This window comes from Limanda limanda, chromosome 6 (genome assembly GCF_963576545.1).
Source record: "Limanda limanda chromosome 6, fLimLim1.1, whole genome shotgun sequence".
NCBI lineage: Eukaryota > Metazoa > Chordata > Actinopteri > Pleuronectiformes > Pleuronectidae > Limanda > Limanda limanda.
Genome location: NC_083641.1, coordinates 24,561,001 through 24,580,968, shown reverse-complemented (window position 1 = coordinate 24,580,968; position 19,968 = coordinate 24,561,001).

The following is a 19,968-nucleotide window of genomic DNA, read 5'->3' as shown; positions in this document are numbered from 1 at the left end:
AAGATGCAGACTCCAGTTATGTACAGGGCTATAACCACCACAACATGATTTCAATGCCAAATCTTTCAGAATATGTCACTATCCTGTCAGATTTTCCCTTCTATAAACCCACTTAGATTTGAAAAGGCGACTTTTAAAAATGGAATAAAATACATTTTTATTTAAATGTCATTTTAACAAGCTCTTATGGTCTTCTTATGTTCTTTTATATGAATTACACTTTAAACATGTATTTATTTTTATAAACATGTTTTTATTTCTATCATAATTTTATGTAAGGCACTTTGAGCTGCATTTCTAGTATGAAAGGAACTTTATACAACTAAGGCACAAACATATACCGCTTGCACAATGATGAAAACCTATTTTTCCATCTGACATAATACAAGCAAACCACAAAATAGAAGACATGCATGCAGGTGCATAACGGCAGAATTGCAATAGCGAGATAGAGGGAGACGCCAGCAGACAGTGAGAGAGGTTCATCACAGAGAGAATGTGCTTAAAAAGACGAGAACTGATCAACCATTTGTTCACATAAGTAATATAAAATCGGTTTTCCAACAGCTGCTGTGGATGGAGCCGCTTTAACTGACGATGTAGAAGCAGTGATGTCGTACACAGAGTGTAGTGGAATAATTCAATCCCCTCTTTCGCTCTCGTGAATGAATGTGCTCTTGTTCTTGTGTTGCCGGAAAATGGTTTGAGCAGAGAAGCCGGGACGTGAAACCATTTATAATGTTGTGCTTAAGACAAACATCTGCGTTCATAATCATGTTTCCAAACACAGCAACTTTTATTACCCGCTAATATTCGATATCAGCCAATCCGATCTCCGCGCCTCCATTCATCATGTCTCTGTCCCACGCAGAGCGATGAACATTGGTGCCGGTGGCTTTGTGTCCGTGTCCAGCCTCGTACCCGTGGACATGTAAAGTTAATGATACATAGACATGAAGATACTCACAGAGTGATCGCCGGGCTGACATATTAATGCACTGGATGTGATTCTAATAGCAGACCCGAGGTTGTCTGGAGAGAGTCTTCCGCTCCCGCCGGCTCCCTGCGGTGATTAGAAAAACACTTTGGGGGGATATTACACCCTGTTATTCTTTCCCTCCGCTGTCTCTGCCTGGTCCCTCTCTCTGCACACCATTAAAACAACATCTTTGGCCCGGGCTCGCCGTGCACGACATCGGAAGCAAAGTTTAGAGGGGTACCCTCACTGTGACCCCCCCCCCATCCTCCCCCTGTTCTCATGAATGAAATGGTTTTGTTCCCTGCATCAAAGGGAGGTTTTCTGTTTATACTGGCTTTAACTCCGTGTATATCTCTTCCTCAGGTTTTCCCCTGCAGTGCGAACCTGCAGCCGTCTCATCAGACTCGCAGGCCCCCGACAACATCAGTGCCCTTGTCCTGCATTTGTCTCGAAGTCTGGAAGTAGATGATTGCGGAAGTGTTGTGTTTGCCACTACTTGTGTCGTCTCTGGGGAGAGGTGGTGGACTAGTGGCAGAAACTTGGACTATGGGCAGAAAAGGTCTCTGGTTCGTCCCTGGGTTCGACTCCACGGAGAAACAACAAAAAGACGAACCTGGATTGATCTGTCCAAAAATCCAAGAGGATTCTCCTTACCCTGTCTAGTGCCCCTGAGCAAGGCACCTTACTCCCCCAACATCTGCTCCCCGGGCGCCGTACATGGCTGCTCACTGCTCTGTGTGTCCTGCACCAGATGGGTTAAAAGCAGAGGTTAAATTTCCCTCCTTGCATGAGTGTGCATGTCTGTCTGTGCATGTGTTTGGGACAAATAAATGTATCTTAATCTTAATTTTTGACATAAGTCTGTCCCGCAGCTGCCTGGTGGTCCTCAAAGAGACATAACGTGGAGCCATGCCTGCAGCCAAAGGCCTTTAAATCTCGCCGGACGGTCACCTGTCAGAGAGGTCACTGCAGCACTGAATCTTGGCCTCATTACCTGTGAGATCCTCTCCTCTAAAGACAGTAGATCAATGCAGAGCTGTGAGAGAGGCTACACGAGGAGAGTTCAACTGCATCCGTCAGCAGATGTGCAGCAGCAGCTCTTAATGACAGTGATATATCTCTGTGGGCACATGATGTTTTAATTATCAATGAATCTAATTCATTTGAGGCACACAAGGAAAATTCACATCTGAACGTGAGTCATTCTTTCTCAATTACTTTAGAAATGTGTTTTTTCTTTCCACCTTAATTGAAATGTCCTGATGTATGAGGTTAAAATGTCCTGAAGACAAATGTCAAGATAAAATCGTTGTCATGGTAAACTAACATATAGCTCCCATTCTCTTTGATTACATTTAATTAAAAAATAATAAAGAAAATACCTGGCTCCACATGTTGTGTGTAACATTTTCCATATGAAAGCATATACCACTTTAAGAACCACCAGCCGGCCTTTATTTTTATTACTTGCTTTAATGGCGATGGATGTTAATACAGTATGTGGGTCTGCACTGTGGTAGCCAGGTTGGGAAGCTGGTCTGGGATTCAACTAAGTGTTTCTTGGCAGGTTCCTTGGGCAGAACCAACCAGGAGCAGACCACACAGGAGACTCAGAGGATCGTGTCCCCCTCAAGGAGATGGAGGAAGCTGGTTGGGATAAAAAAGAGGTTTCCACCAAGGTTAAAAAAGTCTGAAGTGGATTAAAAGATAAGAGAAATCAGTGTGATAACGTGGCAGATACGTTTTTGATGCCTTGTCTTGATTTTTTTTTAATTATTGGGCAGTAAGTTTTATTGTGTATAGGGTTTATTTGATTTGATCTTTTCCCATTGAGGTGCATTGATTGATTGTATTTATTCATTGATAAAAAACACTGCATTGCACACATAACACACTGAAAACATCCGAGAGGATAAAAACACAACCAAAAGCCCAGAGGCTCATTTCCTCTAGAATAACACTTAAAACACCACAAGATAGAAAACAAAACAAGACAGCAAAAGACAATACAGCAGGGTATAAATAGCAGAGGGTGGGTTAGCTATAACAGTATTATATGTCTTTGGTCGTATACAAGTTAAACCAAAATATAATTTAAACATACTTCTGGATACTTTGTAACCACTTCTAAAAAACACGTTGACTGGACTCAGTGGAAGCTGTGGTCAGATTATATCACTGTACTGCTTCACTGTTGAGAAATGTATTTTGGAGCATTAGGCATTTGGATTGAAAAGACGTGACGTTTGCCAAGCGACCCCTTGTTAAAGGTTCAGTGTGTAGGATTTAGTGACATCTAGTGGTGAAGTTGCATATTGCAGCTAGATGAGCTCCAGCTAACGTATGAAGATCATTTTTAACTTCATCTATTAAATTTGGTGACCTTACTTATTCTATTTTGACAGATAAGTGCGTCTTTGGTTCATACTAACATGTAGAAGTTCCTTACTATGAGTGTTTGAAGTTCATATGCTGCTTTTAAGTTATTCTTAAAAAAATAAAGGCCCCAGTATACCACCCTGTCATAGACCCACTCATGTCCAAAATGTCCACATGAAAGAGTTCAAAGCTGAGATTCAAAGTTAATCAAGTGTTTGCTGAGCGTCAAGTTTTGCACCAGCTTTCATATGATTTGAAAAACGTGGTGTTTGAATTTACTGACATGCAGAAGCCAGTCGCTCCCTCCCTTGTGCATCTTGAGCTTCCCCCGCCCAACTTTGATCACACTATTACTGTATCCCTGACGACAGCCTTGCCATTTGTTAATTAATTGGCTACAGGCGTTGGCTCTGGGTTGCTGAGCCGATGAGTCAGAGAGCTGAGGAGAGAGAGAGACGCTTCAGGAAGAGGAGCTGAGTTCAGAAACCTCAGGGAACCATCAAAGGCTGGAAGGAGGATGTGGTTATTTACTTCATCTGACATTATAAAATAATTTCTTTCGCCATTAAAATGATTACACCGTTATATTTATCGGTAATTTCTGATGTGCGACTGTGCCTAGGTATTTTTAGTTGTGGCCTCGGCAGCTGGTTTACAGAGTGCTACTGATTATAGTGCTTGTGCAAACCCAAGCACATGTGGCTCGGTATCATAGCAGCTCGCTGGAGAACATCTGTGCATGACTAACTCTGAAACATGACATGCTGATGTCGGATCTTCCCATGGGCCGTTTATACATTAGATTTACTCGCCCTCACCTTTATCCTCCACTCCTCCCAGTGAACGTGCTCTGGGGCTCTGTGGCGTTGCTCTTTAGCTTTGTTCCTAAACTCCTGACAAGCATTTATCATGTTCCCTGGGACCGGCTTGTTTTACACAACAGGCCGCGTTGCATGCAATCGCGGCTTTTTCACTCTGATGATTTAAAGTCGCGGGTCATAACGGACCAGCTGTCCGAACTTCAGAAAAATGGCTGTTACATGGTCACAGCTGCGTGTTATTGCCCTTTCATGTCACACTATTCCTGAGATTCTCACAGTATAAATATAAGATTCCTGCAGCCAACAGCTGAGCCAACGTGAAGGACAGGCCTTTGGAACTCGAAGCCTCCTCCCCCCCCGAGGACAAACACAACAGAGACATCGAAGACAATGGAGAAGAATTTTATAGTATTTATCAAACACTTTAGTATCATTAAAAATCACTCAAGATCCCCGCCTGATGTTCTTATGCATTTAGTTGAATATTAATGCTCAGTATATATTTATGTTCGATTTTTCAATGCTCTCTGATGGAGTGAAACTACTCTGATTTAATTATCAAAGATAATCGGGGGCGTATTTTCATTACAATTCTTTGTGAAGTCTTTTATGAAACTACTGCATCGTAAATTTGAAGGATTTTGCACAGGGGACAAAGAGTTCAGAAAACCTCGAGGATGATTTCAGTTCCTTCAGGCCAACACATTTCAAATGGCTTCTGTTACTTTCCCTCATCAGTGCTGATGAGGGATTAGCTCTGTTACTTAATTGTCCAAAAAGATGCATATTTCCAGCTGCACTTCAGCTCTTCTCCTTGATTCCCGCTGGTGATTCTGCTAATAGCTGAATGATGGTGTCAACAGTACTTTCTTCTTTGACTGTTAAACTGTTTATGATAAGCACTGTATATCAATATTGTCTTTTTATTCATCATAACACATATAGTGATTATCAATACCTTTAATATGCATTGTCAGGTTGTCCAGTTATGACATTGTTGGTGGTTCGATTCCCAGCATTTTCCAAATTGTCCTTGTGCAAGATTGGGTAATATACTGAGTCTCTAGCTGTGTGTAAGTGTGTGTGTGTGTGTGTGTGTGTGTGTGTGTGTGTGTGTGTGTGTGTGTGTGTGTGTGTGTGTGTGTGTGTGTGTGTGTGTGTGTGTGTGAATCATGTGTGATCGATAAAGCAGAGCATATTATAATGTTATGGATAAAGATGTGTGTGAATGGGTGAATGTGGCAGAGTAAATAAATCCCCTATATACTGTATTTTTAGAAAACAAGTTCTGAGGCAACATCTTTTTCTGAATTGCAATCCTATGAAATAATAACGGTATCGTAGTGTTTTCCATGTGCCTTTGATTCATTTTCTTTCTCGAATTTTCAGTAACATAAATAAAAGATGGGAAGACGATGTGTAAATCTATATTTTTTTGGCTTCGTGCTCCTCCTTGATGAAGCTGTTCTGTGTTCTTGTCTCCATAAGGAACTGTTTACCCTCCATAACAACTCAGCCCTGTTTCTTGTTATGTAAATGTTTTCTCGTGAGCACGACCATATGGATCACATGACCCTCATTGGACAGCGTGTTGGTGATTCCATCCCCCCTCATAAAAAAATACATAACTGGCAAATTTACATTCTTTGAACATGTGTGTCTATTTCAGGCCGCAACTGCAGCACAAAGCAAATAAATCCCATCGATATCTTCAACAAGGAAACTGCTCTGGGATCGTCAAGGCAGCGGCATTGCTCAAAGGAACCTTGGCAACCTCTGGTTCATATGGAGCATAATGAGAGTGACACTTCTTTTGGCCACTGTGTGCATCGGGTCTGTTTTCCCACATGGATCTGATTTAAGGAGGTTAACTACATACTCATCATTTTCTTCTTTTTCCCTGTTAACTCAAGCGTGGTCGTGTGGACGACGTGGCTACAAATCTTTATATACTTTCCCCTAGTGATTATTCTTTGTCTGCATGTTGACGTTGATTGACAAGAAATTGTGAAATCATCTTTTTGTTAGGAGGCTACAGGAGTATAATTTATCGGCGATAAGAGGGTGTGGGTCATTTATGTTTCCTGTGGAACCAACTGAACGTTTCACCTCTGCCAAAGTAAATGATCACAGCAACAGACTCACGGGCGGAGAAAAATACTTTCCACTGTTATATGTTATTTCAGTTCATCCTGTCACTCCATATGTGTGATGTTTTGAATGAGCCCTTTTTTATTTTAGTAACACTGGCTGTGATCTGCTCGTGTGGCAACGCAGGGCGAGCTCAGTCAGCCGCTGCCCTGGTGAGGACATGAAGGAATTCGCCGAGGTTGATACGTGCTGACCCTGATGCTGATTGTTCATTTCAGTGCCAAAGCTCATTGCTATGGTGTGACTCAAAACTCAAAAAGTATAGAGTCAAAAGTTTCTCAAGTGACAGCATTGTGAAGTGGTGGAGTAATGGGATTAGAGAGGTTTTTTTCTTCTTCTTCTTCTACTCCTCAAAGAGGTGTTTGCTTGAACAATTTAATTGTTTTGGGAATTCCCGGGCATCCCTCTCAATGCGCCGCATTCCTTTCCCCAACAGCATAATGCATTCCTGGAGACTCGCCGTGATCTCCATCAGAATAAGTTAGACTCCCTACAATGTCTGAGGAATGTCGTCCTGCAGGAGAACGACATGTTGGACGGCGTGATTGATAGCGTATTAATCAGAAAGCATTCACATGTGGAGAGCCACCGAATGGTTTTGATTTTTGCTGAAGTGGGTGTCATTGTTCAGAGCCAGACGGCTTTAAACTGGGTAAGAGGCCGAAGCAGATTTCCTCCTGCAGTGGTAGTTCCAAGCCATGACTTTTTTAAAGGAGAATGTAAGATAAGATTTTAAAAATAAAAGATAAAACTCATCCACACACCGGGGATATGCAGTTGTTACAGCAGCAGGCAGGTCAGAATGAGGTAGACAAGAGAAAACATATATTAAAAAGGAAAGGTTATAGAATAAAAAAAAAAATGTAATAAAAAATGCTGAGTATGTACATTATAAACACTTTTCACTGTAGTAAGCACATTAATGTGATCGACATTCATTTATCTAAAACCTCTGGAGACAGGTTGAGGTGGAACCCTCATTTTCAATGGTGCCGAGGAACAATACAAATAATAAATGGTTGTACCAAATAGAATACGTTTTAACATCTTTATATTTAGGTATGATACAAAATGTTATATAAGACCATTAGCCAAATTAAAAGCAGTGACAGTTACAAATACTTTGGTTTTTAAGTAATGGAATCACTGAGCTTTCACGTTAAAAAGCAGGAGCAAGGTTTAATACCCAGATCACAGCTGAAGAAATCCTTTTTGCTGACACGCTGAATTATTCTCCTGCTTTTTTAGCAGAGTTCAGTTCCAGTCTTCCACTTACAAGAGGAACTCTCCACTAAACGGCTTCTGGGAAAATGCCAGTGGTGTTAATTATTTTAGTTCTTCTTCGTGCTGTCAAAAATTTCAGATGTCAATTATTTTCTCACTGACTGCATTAGTTTGTACGATCCTGTTTTTGTCTGTCCAATTAATCAAATTTCTGCGAGCCAGCAAAGCGAAGGCACCTCATCTCAATCTTGTTATGCTGACTGTGTGCCTCTTCTTGCAGTTTTTGTTTGTTATTCAGCATCTTGCATCTCCGAAATCTGTCAGACTCCAGTAAAGTGGAACCACAATTCCATTTTCCAATCCCGAAGACAAACAGATGGAATCCTGTAATGTAAAGGACACATCACTGCACATCACTGCACAAGGGTCATTTGAGTTTATATAACATTCTCTGAGGGCCATGTTTGAACACAAGTTCTAATGTGACGGCTGGAACCGCTTCTCTTTGACATCAGGTGTCTGATGTCAGATGGTGTTGATGATGACACTACTGGCAGCTGGTTATTAAGGTTTGGATCTGTTAGTCTTTTCGAGGCATGAGTTGTTGCAAGAGCAAGTTTTGAGATCAGAGAAGAAGACGTCAGTGTCTCCTCAGAATGAGAGAATCCTCGAGACGATTATGTCGAGCGGAGGGAGGTTGTTGTACTCTGAGCTCGTCAACGCTTGGTAGGAGGTCAGACACATCAGCTGGTGCCTTATGAAACGTTTCTCAAATGTCGTCCTTGATGCCTGAAGGAGTTCTGCTAACTTATCGTTATATGAAGGCCTCAGACAGCTGAGTAGGAGAAATTAACAGCTTTTCAGGGGCAACAAGGCAAATATGACTTCTGAGTGAGGTTTCTGCTTCTTGTTAGCTTGCTCAGTGCAAAACTTGAGTAAACATAATATTGTCTCTTGATGAAAACAACTCTGCAGACTATAGTTAATTTAAAAAAAGAGCATTTGTGTTTGCAACTCATCCAGTTCGGCTGCATGTTAAACCTGCTGACGCTCGTGACTGCCCTCTTTCCTCACTGAGAGAAGATCCCAGCAAACTTTCTCACTAACTTGTCTTTTACTTCATCGATTAAAAACAATTGTATTGTAAGAGTTATGTGTGTGTTTAACCATGACAGGCAAACAGTCAGGAGGTAACACCCTGACGGACATGTTATTCTACTGTATCATGTTATTTACTTTAATGCAGAAATTGTATGGCTGAAAACATCCCATTTGCTTATATGCACATATCTCTCTGATTTGTGTCTCCACAGAATGTGAAGTTCCTCACATCAGACCCATTGAATTAAAATGAAACACTATCAAATACAGCGTGAGCCTCTCGCTGTTGAAGGTTGTTTTTCCTTAATTACTCAATAGATTAACATATTTGGCCCATCAACTTACAAAATACAGGAAAAGCAATGGTGTTTCAGGCCACTTGTAACAGGAGCACAATATTATATCATTGTTAATCAGACTTTTTAGGATTTGTAAGCCACACAACCATGTGCAGAGAAGTCAGGGTCATTTATGCTGTTTATATATATATATAAAGAATAGTTTTGAAGTATGCTGGGTTGACAGGTTTGACGCAGTAACAGCAGAGTGACGCAGGGTCACCTCTGTAGGCAGCTCTTTCAAATATATATATAAATATTTGTCCCTTTCATGTTTTAAATTCATCTGCAGGCAAAATATAAGAGATATGGGACACGGAGCACAGCAAACTTTTAGCTTTATAGTCTGTTAATCTACTTTAAGTCTGTGTCCGAGAATTCACCATCATCATCATCAGCTGTACTTACTCACTTTATACCACCATGGTAGTTTCCATACTTTTCCACAACCAACATATATTTTTGTCTCCCTCTTTACATTCAAGATCTATTGGTGTAATTTTCTGGTGTCAGGAAGCTGTAGTGACACTAAACAGGAATCTATATAAGGTCTTTTACATCATGATTAACCAGCACATGACAAAGAGCTGGTAGTCACAGAAGTTTTCTTGACCAAATGAAAACCACATGTGTGCAATATTTCATATCTTTGGTCAAAACCTTGCAGCATTCGTCTTTAAGCACAAAATAGTGCATGGATCAGTGTGCTTTAAACCAGTGGAAAATAAAGTTGCTATAACTTCATTGTTAAAAAGTGTGCAAAATAACATCTGAGCTCGTCCCATTCACAGATTTTAAAGGTAACGTTCATCCAGCCAAAGATCATGTTTCCTCAAATGCACAGGATCTGGAGGAAATGGTCGACTGGTGCTTCTGGTTTGTGTTTTGTCTCAGTGAAAGTACAAGAGACTCGAGCTCGAGCTCCACCCAACCCCCCCCAAACCCAAGACTTAAAAACATCACCGGTCCATTGGGTTTTGATGAGGCTGCAGAAATGTGTCCTTTTCAGACACAAACTGAGTCAGCCCCTTAACATTTTAGCAGAATGAACAAATATGAGAAATACAATTTTGAGAAATAAAATCTACTCTTTATTTGGCTGAGGAAAAACTTGGATCTTGTTATTGGGTTTGTCTTTTGTCTAATACAATTTTTAAAAAAAGGTTTGAATAAGTGCTTTGGAAGAATGATTTCTTAATTTTTCTTGGTAAGGTAGAAAACCTAGAGAGACAATATTATAGATAAACCACTCAACTGTGAATCAAAAAAACTCCCAAGTTTGAAACCTTGTGCTCAAGTTTAACCGTTTTTGTTATTTCCTTTATTAACTTGATAAATACAGATCCATTTATGAGAACATCTTACTCTGTGTTGTAAATCAGCACAAAGCGGATGAACTCCTGCTCTGCTTCAAAACTTTGCTTTCCATGTCTTTTATAAATATCAGATTCTGGTTCATTCATGAATGTTGTGAAAAGAAAAAACATTTAGAGATATTCTCTTTTGTTACAAGAAGGCAAACTTGCAAATGCAAAAAAACAAAAACCTTGTGAGTGGAACAAACATGACTCAGACTTCAGTGATCTCTGGGTCAACCGTTGTGCACGGCAAAATAGAAATCGATAAAAAAAGATCTCGAGAAAATTACAAGTTTGCAACCTCGTAAACACAAAGAATTAGAAGGAAGACGTAGGAACAGCTGAATCATATTTAGCTTTCCTCTATTAATAATGCATGTGATGGCTCAATAATTATGGACCTCATTGACTGTGCTGCAAAGCTGCACTTAATGTCTTTCAGAAAGCATGGATCACATATTTATTCTTATTTTATTACGCTGTGTGTATCAGCTTGTCTGCTCTTTTGTTCTGGTTGATATGAACTCGTCTGGTAAAATTGGCTTGTCACACACTTAACTTTAATCTCCATTAAACTCGATCTGTTTATTATTTCTAAACTGGACATTCAGCGAGGCTGGAGGAGCCAAGCTGTGCGGTTTCCCCGGCTAATCCAAGTCAAATGTCACTAAAATAGCCATCACAGAGAAATCACCCAGACCACAGCACTTGTGATGTGGAGAGCATCCGACCTCAAAGTAGAATTGCAGATTTATTGACCATCACAGCACCTTGTTTTTCAAAATCTTTTATTCTTTTATTTTATTCCGGATTCACAGGAGGAGTCAAGATGCTTTCGACCGGCAGAGAGCAGCCTGGACTCTGATAATTGGACGGACTCATGCATGAAATAAGAACATAAAAAATTCATTGAAATTGTGAAAGTTCAACTTGGGTAAAATGAATGTGAATTGTGTTTTAAGACGTAAAGAGTAAAACAATAAAAAAGTAAGTTGTACTTTTCAATGGCACGAAAGGACTGATGCCAAATAATCAACAGATGCTCCTCTGATGTGCCGATGCAGTTGATCCACAGAACAATAACACGCTCGCTGTTGTTTTTGCCGTCAGCGAATGCATCAGGTTGATATTTTTAAATTTAGCTTTCGAGCATCTCTCCATCTTTCTTCATTTATCACCATCAGGAGAAAAGTGAAGGGATTCTGAGCAGGATATTTGACGATCAATTGTCTTGTCAACAGGCCGTGTTTACTGAGTTTAGTTTTTAAAGTTTTTGCAAAACAATTTAAATGAATAAACCAAAAGATAAGTTGCAATATAAAATGCATCTTGATAAGGCAGATTATTTATCATGTGTTTTGCTGAATAACAAACGGTGACAGATTATTGCTCCAAGCCTCGACTCCTGTTTTCTATACAACCCTGTTTTACATCTTTGTGCACTGACTTTCATTAGATGACTCATTTCTGTTTCATGCAATCTACAAATATGAGACTCTGTTCAGTCGCCTTCGCACAGTTTGCACTCGCAGCTATGTCGTGCGTGAAGAACACGATAATAACAACTGAGCATTTCAAGGTACCAAGGCTGCTCTACAAAGGTGGGGAAAAAAAGAATAAATCAAACTAACCAAGGACAGAAGATAGAAGCAGGAATGCTAGAACTATGTCAAAGCCTTTTTAAAAAAAAAAAGTTTTTAAAAAGAGTTGAGAGTTGGGACTCTTCAGATCTCACTGTATGTTTTTTTGGGGGATAGTGAACAGACCTAGATCTGAGGACTGTAGGTTCCAGGATAGAGTATAAGGGTGGAGGAGATCAGACAGGTACTGGGGTAGGTGAGGAGGGGGAAGAGGGGATAGGGTGGAGTTGATATGCTGCTTGTTCGCTGATGGCGTGGCTGAGGGTCTCTGCCACGGTTTCTATAATTAGATTATTGATTATATTACCACCAGGCACAGGGCAATTATAATCTATAATGTCTGTCTCCTAGTTTCACCAGAGGCATTAAAACATTTACGGTTCAGATATTACATTTGATCAGTATGATTGTCCCAGTAGAAGTAAAGCTGTCGGCTATTCTGAGGACGTGAGAGAAAAAAAAGTGTCATCTGATTTTGTGTGTCCGTGTGGTGTGAGGTCTGTGAGTGTGTGGCATGTGTGTGTGTGTGGGTGTGTGGGTGTGTGTCTGTGTGTGTTTGCCTCATCTACTCTGCTGTCACAGTAATAATGAGTAGCTGCCAGCACTGGATCTCATTCCACTTGATGATACAGCCGTTCACAGAGTGTGGAGACATATCTAGGTTACGCGGAGGAGAGGAGAAAAAAAAGGTTTAGCCAGCGAAAATGTTGAACTGTGGCGGAGGGGATGACTGACCAATCAACTTTTACCCCCCAAAAAGTTTGATTTCACTGATTCAGCACAAGCAGGATACAGCTACGTCAGAACTCTGCCAACTGACTGCTATACACTGACAGTATTTGTCTAATAGGATTCTATCACATTCTGATTGTATGCCTCCGTGCAGGTGACAGCCGGGGGCCGAAGGGAACTTTGTTTCCAGGTGGTCCGGTGTCCGTCTGTGCTGATGTGAACACAATATGTCAAGAGCGCTGTGAGGGAATCTTTACAAATTTGGCAAAAATGTTCACTTGGACTCACGGACGAACCGATCAGATTTTGTGAACATCCCAGCAACACCTCGAGGAAATTTCTCCGTTCGCTTACTGAGTAGATTTTGATGGTTGATGGTCCAAGGTCAAGATCACACTGACGCCATGAACATGATATATCAGGAACACCGTGTCAAAACCATGATACTTCACAGAAATACACTTAATAGCTTTATTAATTCAAATGAGTCTGAAAAAGAAATGGATGTAGACTGGAACTGCGCTGGTTAGAGGAGGCACCACCACAGGGCAGTAATTCTAATTTAAATATAATTCTATATTTAACTAAATAAACCCTGCAACGGTAACTGCAAAAGCAAAATGATTAGTTCCGGTAATTCACCACGCTTAAATTAATAAAACTATCAACACAGCAGATCCTCTTTATTTGTTCTTCAGTCTCTTTATTTGGTTATTTGCTCTTTGTTCTTAAAGCTAATTGAAAATGGTTTTATAACTTTCACAACTTAAAGGAATGGACTTGAATCAGGGTCACAGCTCCAGCTCCGTCAGACCTGAGCTCCTCTCGGTCGCTGTATGGAGGATTTATGCTTCTTTAAAGACTAACAAAATGTGAGGGAACAGTTTGGGGCGATTGTCTCCATGACAAATCACCTCAGGAGGTTTCTTGTCTCCCGGCATCTGAAGGCAAACACTGTCTGTGTGATAGCTGGGCTTACTGGTGATGCTGAGGTTTAGGTGTAGGCGGACATAATGTGAGCCTGTGGCCCCCGAAAGATATAAGTAGAGAGTGTTGATGTCAATTATATATTTATATTCAAAATGTCACTAACACCACTGAGGTTAATTCATCTGCACTGGAAATCACTGAAAGCTTCTTTATTCTGTGTGAGGAAAGGATGTGCTCTCCAGTTTTTTTATTAGAGAAGCTCAATTGTAACGAAATGTAATGAAATCATTTTAATAATTTAATAATTTTAATTTGATAGATAGATAGATGTATATATGTCTCTCTCTATATATATATAGATAGATAGATAGATAGATAGATAGATAGATAGATAGATAGATAGATAGATAGATAGATAGATAGATAGATAGATAGATAGATAGATAGATAGATAGATAGATAGATAGATAGATAGATAGATACATACATACATACATACATACATACATACATACATACATACATACATACATACATACATACATACATACATACATACATACATACATACATACATACATACATACATACATACATACATACATACATACATACATACATACATACATACATACATACATACATAGATAGATAGATAGATAGATAGATAGATAGATAGATAGATAGATAGATAGATAGATAGATAGATAGATAGATAGATAGATAGATAGATAGATAGATAGATAGATAGATAGATAGATAGATAGATAGATAGATAGATAGATAGATAGATAGATAGATAGTTAGATAATAGATAGATAGATAGATATATAGATGGATATATAGATGTGTAGAGATGGATAGATAGATAGATAGGTAGATATATAGATGGATATATAGATGTGTAGAGATGGATAGATAGATAGATAGGTAGATATATAGATGGATATATAGATGGGTAGAGATGGATAGATAGATAGATAGGTAGATATATAGATGGATATATAGATGGGTAGAGATGGATAGATAGATAGATAGGTAGATATATAGATAGATATATAGATGGGTAGAGATGGATAGATCTGTGATAATTCAAGTGAAACCAGTGCATGTTGAATCCTGCTGCTGATCTACACTTCCCTCTCGGGTAGGATGGTGGCACCAGAGTTCAGCAGTACCGTGCATGTGCTGCTGGGTCTGTGCAGTGTCTCCTGGTGGCCACAGCAGCAGCAGCAGGAGCAGGAGCAGCAGCAGCAGCAGCAGCAGTGTGAGAGGAGAGAGGAGGTCGATCTCCGTCACGTGTTGAATAAATTAGATCTGGAGCAGGGGGGACGTCCAGCTCCGCTCGGCCTCCTCACTCTGTTTGGTCTCCGAGCAGACACACACAACTGTGCGAGGAGCCGATGAGCCGATAGCTGGAAGAAGAAAGAGAAGAAGAAGAGGAGGAAAAGCTTTTTACAAGTTTGTGCTTTTTTTATTACTTCTAATCGCTTCGCCTGGAGAGAGAACTCAATCGGAAGGAAACTAATTGGGTCCCACCGGAGTAATCTCCTACAGACACCGGGGAAGGACTCCAGCTTCTTCTTCTAACAGGAACCAACCTGGACATGGATGTAACTTCCACGTTGGGCTTCACTGGGGAATACTGAGGAGAGCCTGGTTTGTGCTGTGCAACACAGATGAATGTGAGTATCTACCCCAGCAGGACGCACGTCTCCTCACTCCTCAAGGAACCCATGCTCATCACTGCAGTTTATCCTGCTCTTTACAACTCCCTCTGATCCAGAGTCTGCAGCAGATACGTCGCAGTGCATGTGAAACTCACACCAGGGTCTTTTCTCTTTTCGTGCAACATGCAGATTCTTTGAATTGTGCAACTTTGCAAATGACTTATTCAGCCGTTTTAAAAACATCGTGCAGAGTTCAGTCAAAGAACCAAACGGACGCATATCCATCCAGTTTCTGCATGAGTCAGTGCCTCAGGTTAATGTGAGTGCACAGCTGTCATCTTTAATGCCTTAACACGCAAAACTCTCCGTAAGGAAATCACCGGTTTGTGCAGATACATACTCGTGTAAGACATATTCGTGTTAGTACCATTACGCACAAGCACCTCTCCTGCTTTTACGCACGGACTTTACGCAGCAGCCAAATATTCTAACCGCATGTGTCACTTCTTCTAAGCCTCTCGGAGACATTCCTCTCACATTGTTCAACCTCGGGAGTTATTGTATTGTGTTGCCTTTCTGTCTGTGTGTGTCTGTCTGTGTGTGTCTGCCTCATCACACTCTCACAGACCGAACGATCACACGCACGTCGCGCACCTAACGATGCTGCTCGCTGACCGTGAAGAGGTGTTCCTCTCCCTCAATTAATTAATTAATTAATTAATTAAGTCGCCCCCGGGTTCCGTCACCGCGCACTTCTGCTTGTGAATGTGATGGTTGCCATGGTGCCGCTGCGTAATTACGCCGCCTCTCTCTCTCTCTCTCTTTGGCTTTTTCTTTAGACACAACACGGGGCGCAGGCTCCTCCTTTCTTTCTCTCTCTCTCTCTCCCCCACCAGTCATCAGTTTGAGGAGAACTGCTCTTGTGCAACTTTTAGTTAGAAGATCTTTATTCACATTGTTGCTCTGGAGCCGGATACTCTTTATTACAGCGACATGAGGCAAATGGAGAAGATCATCCATTCTTTACGATGTTAAAAGTGTTTGTGCCCTCGATCCATCCATCCTTAAATCCCTCATATCCATGTCTATACACTTGCTTCATTTCAGGGCAATTTTAACAATGGTTGCCACTTTCTCTGTTGAAGCCTCTCAGCTTTCAAGGATTATTGTCACTCTTTTTTCCACTCTCTGGGTTGAGTTAAGATGTGAAATTCACAGAGAGAAAACAAACAAACAAAAAAACGCAGCACTGATGGATGAAAACTCAAATTCAGGCCACCCCAGCTTTTATGAGCATCCAAGGATTATGTCATAAACCCTCGGCGCTGTGCATGAAGTAATCATTTCGCTGGTCTTGTCTTTGTAGCCTGCATGTGCTGTTGATGAAGCTCGTGTTCCCGGCTCCTAAAAAGGCATGAGCAACACAAGATATGTTTCTCCCAGGACAGCTACACTAGCACCAGCACAAAAAGAGTTTTCTGGTTGCCTTGCATTTCTGGAATCGTCTTAGACAGTTTTATTAATCTTTTTGTAGCGTCATCATCAACCGAGACAAACTCTTGTAGACACCCTTTAAATCTTTTTCATAATCCCAATCCCTCCCCGTCCTCCTCAGAGAAAAATGCATTCATCTTTTAGTACAGTAGTATTTGGTGAACTTTGACCTCAGCTCTAGTAATGTTGTGCAAACACTCCTTGCACCCCTGCTACTGTAACTCCGTGCACATGTGTTTTTCATGATGCAACCGCTTGTACTGCAAACGCAATATCAGATGGTGTCATCTTCAAAGACCTAAGGTGTATTCCTTTTATCTGGAACATCTTACTCAAACAGCTGGACTAACCCATGCTGTTCTTGTTGTGGGAAAGAGATCATCCCTCTTGTCACAGATCCTCAGCAGCCCCGAGCTCGCCCATGAAAAAAGTAGCCAGTGTGTTTTCCCAATATCGTGTTTGTTATGGCCGGGGATCGCGTGCGTATCTGAGGCGTGTGATGGCTTTTCCTGGCCCTCGCACATGCCCTGGGACCACAGTTTCAAAGACTAATGCAGAGCACAGAAACGTGGCACTAGTGAGAGGCAATAGTCTGGCAAACATTCAGAGCCTTTTTTCGTTTTGCTTTGTGCTAAGCCTGTCATCCTCATGTCCAGTCGATCTGCAGTTTTGTCTGTGGTTTCCATTATGGCTCCGCTGAGCCTCAGGCAGCCTGGCATGTTTTTGAAACCGCAGAAGTTTTCTTTGAGTTAACTGGAGTCATGACGTGGAATTAGAAGCTGGTTTTTACGTCGTCTGTCACTACAGTCGTCCCCCTTGGTCTGTTGGGGGGTGAGAATGTGTTGGTTGTGTTAATTAAAGCTGATTTACAACATTTGGGGTCAGATTTGTGATGATTTAACCTACTTTTATAGATTCTCTGGTTAGCACCACTTTAAATCTGCATTCAACTTTCTCAAACATTGCGTTATTGTTGTTTAAGATATTAGCTCAAGATAAGTTATTTAATATGCAGCCATTTCCCTTGATATGGCATGCCTTGGCCTGTGGTATGAATAGCAAATCAACTTTATTAATTGTGATGTTAAACAGTTTCTCTTACTCTGCACTGTTTAAAAACTATATTAGCATTTCAGTAGAGGTTTTGTAACGTGGGTTCTGGCTCACAGTTGGAGGCAGCGGTGTTTATTCAGATGTATTGTCTATTGTTTTTTTTTTTTTTCCAAACCAAAGGCCAGCTCGTCTTCATAATGTAAAAGAGAGACAAATATTACTTCCACGGGGAAAAAAAAAAAAAAAACATAAAAAAGCAAACATATTCTCAGCGATTATGAAAAGTGGTTACGGCACATTTTGCCAAACATGATGGAGACCACAGCGGGGGGGGTGAGGTAGAAATGTGCCCGGGATGTTCCCAGCTCTCACTGCTGCCATGGATTTCTATGCTGATTCCAGTCATGCTACTAGCAAAGTGCCCAGAATGATATCCATTGTATTCAAACAGAGGTTTCATTCTGCATGTAAATCCTACAAACCTTGGATTTGGTCGGTTGACTTGGTTCAGAGGATTCGAAAAGAAAGTGGGTCAAGCCACGGCTGCTGCAAACAATGAGGCGCACTTGAGGTGTTATACACGTGTGTTCTGGTGTGAGAAGGGGGGAAAAATGCATTTGAAGTTCAAATAAAAGATATCGGACTGTCCCCGGTGAAAGCTCATGGGGGTTAATCCTCCAGCACTTACATCATCTTAGCAAAACTCTCCACCAGTGTTTAACTACCAGTGGGAGGGACTCGCCATGATCTAGGACAATGATGCAAGGAAAACATCTGAATCCAAGCCACAATGGAATTGGCTTACTAAATACAACAGCTTTCAACCATCAGCGGCTATTCTGAACTGTTTTTTTCCCCCCACATTGCTTTCCCTGAAGCCCCATATGCACGAATAGGTTGTTGCCTTTTATATCCCAACTACTTACGGGCCTCTAACTCACAGACATGAAACTCTTGGTGATAGATCCCAAAGTGTAGTCGCGCAGTGTTTGTTATATATTTAGCGAGCGTCTTAGCATTTTAAAGTGCATAAACTTCTCTTTAAGCTTCCAGCCGAATCCTTTTTTAAAAACCATGTGTCCCTCTCAACCTGATATTGTGCAATTAGCCTCGCCGAGTGTGTCTGCTACATCCATTAGTTCTCTGCGGCTCTGCAGAGGTCCTCCGCTGCAGCTCAACCAGAGAATGCATTATTTCAGTTGTGGCATTTGGACTCAGGTTCTGGCCTTGAAAGTGATTCTTCTCAGCTTCGTGAAAGTGCATCCCCCCCGGTGTAGCAGAAAAAAGATTTAAACACTGAGGCTAGGATGTTTTCAGGCTGTCAATGATGTATTTATGTGTGTTAGCGAACAGCAGCACTCACAGTGCAACACAACATATGGCATGGAAGGGTGACTTTGTAGTGCCTTGCTTTATGAGCCTGTCGTTTGCGATTATTAGGGCCTCTGTGCAAGTAATACGACTCGGGCAGGAATTCAGCAGATTGATCCAGGGTTTATTTTTTTCTTCTCCTAACTGTTGAGGAATGAACCAGGATTCGAAGATATGTTAACAACACCTAATTCAAAACTAGCAATGCTCCAGAGAGTTCCTCACACACCGGGCTGAATTCAAAGCAATTTATGAGATTTAGAGTCAGGATCTTTCGGCGTTGCGCAGGCTGAAATGAGCTCTGGAGTCTTGTGCGCCGATGGCCCGGGTCCAGCAGACCTCAATTACAACGCGGCAAAGCCAGAAATGGGGAGAGAGGTAGACTGCGTGGAGCCCTTCAACTACCGCCGCACAGCTCCGTCACTCAAACACACTGTCACCGCCGCGGCCGAGACGGATCGCAGCACTGCGCTCAGCGGCACATGGGAGACATTTAGAGCACACGCACACACTTACCTCAACACGGACACACACATGTTTTGTGGACGTGAACGTTCTCGTGCAGGTATCGGTTCAACCACTGGGGGGAGCCTGGCAGAGCTCTCACTAAAACAACAACTTTCTAACAGTACAATGTGCTTCTGTATTTACTCTGAATTAAAGTTAATTACAAACTCAAAGTAGTAATGAATCACATTAAAACACTAGACGGGAACCACAGACAATT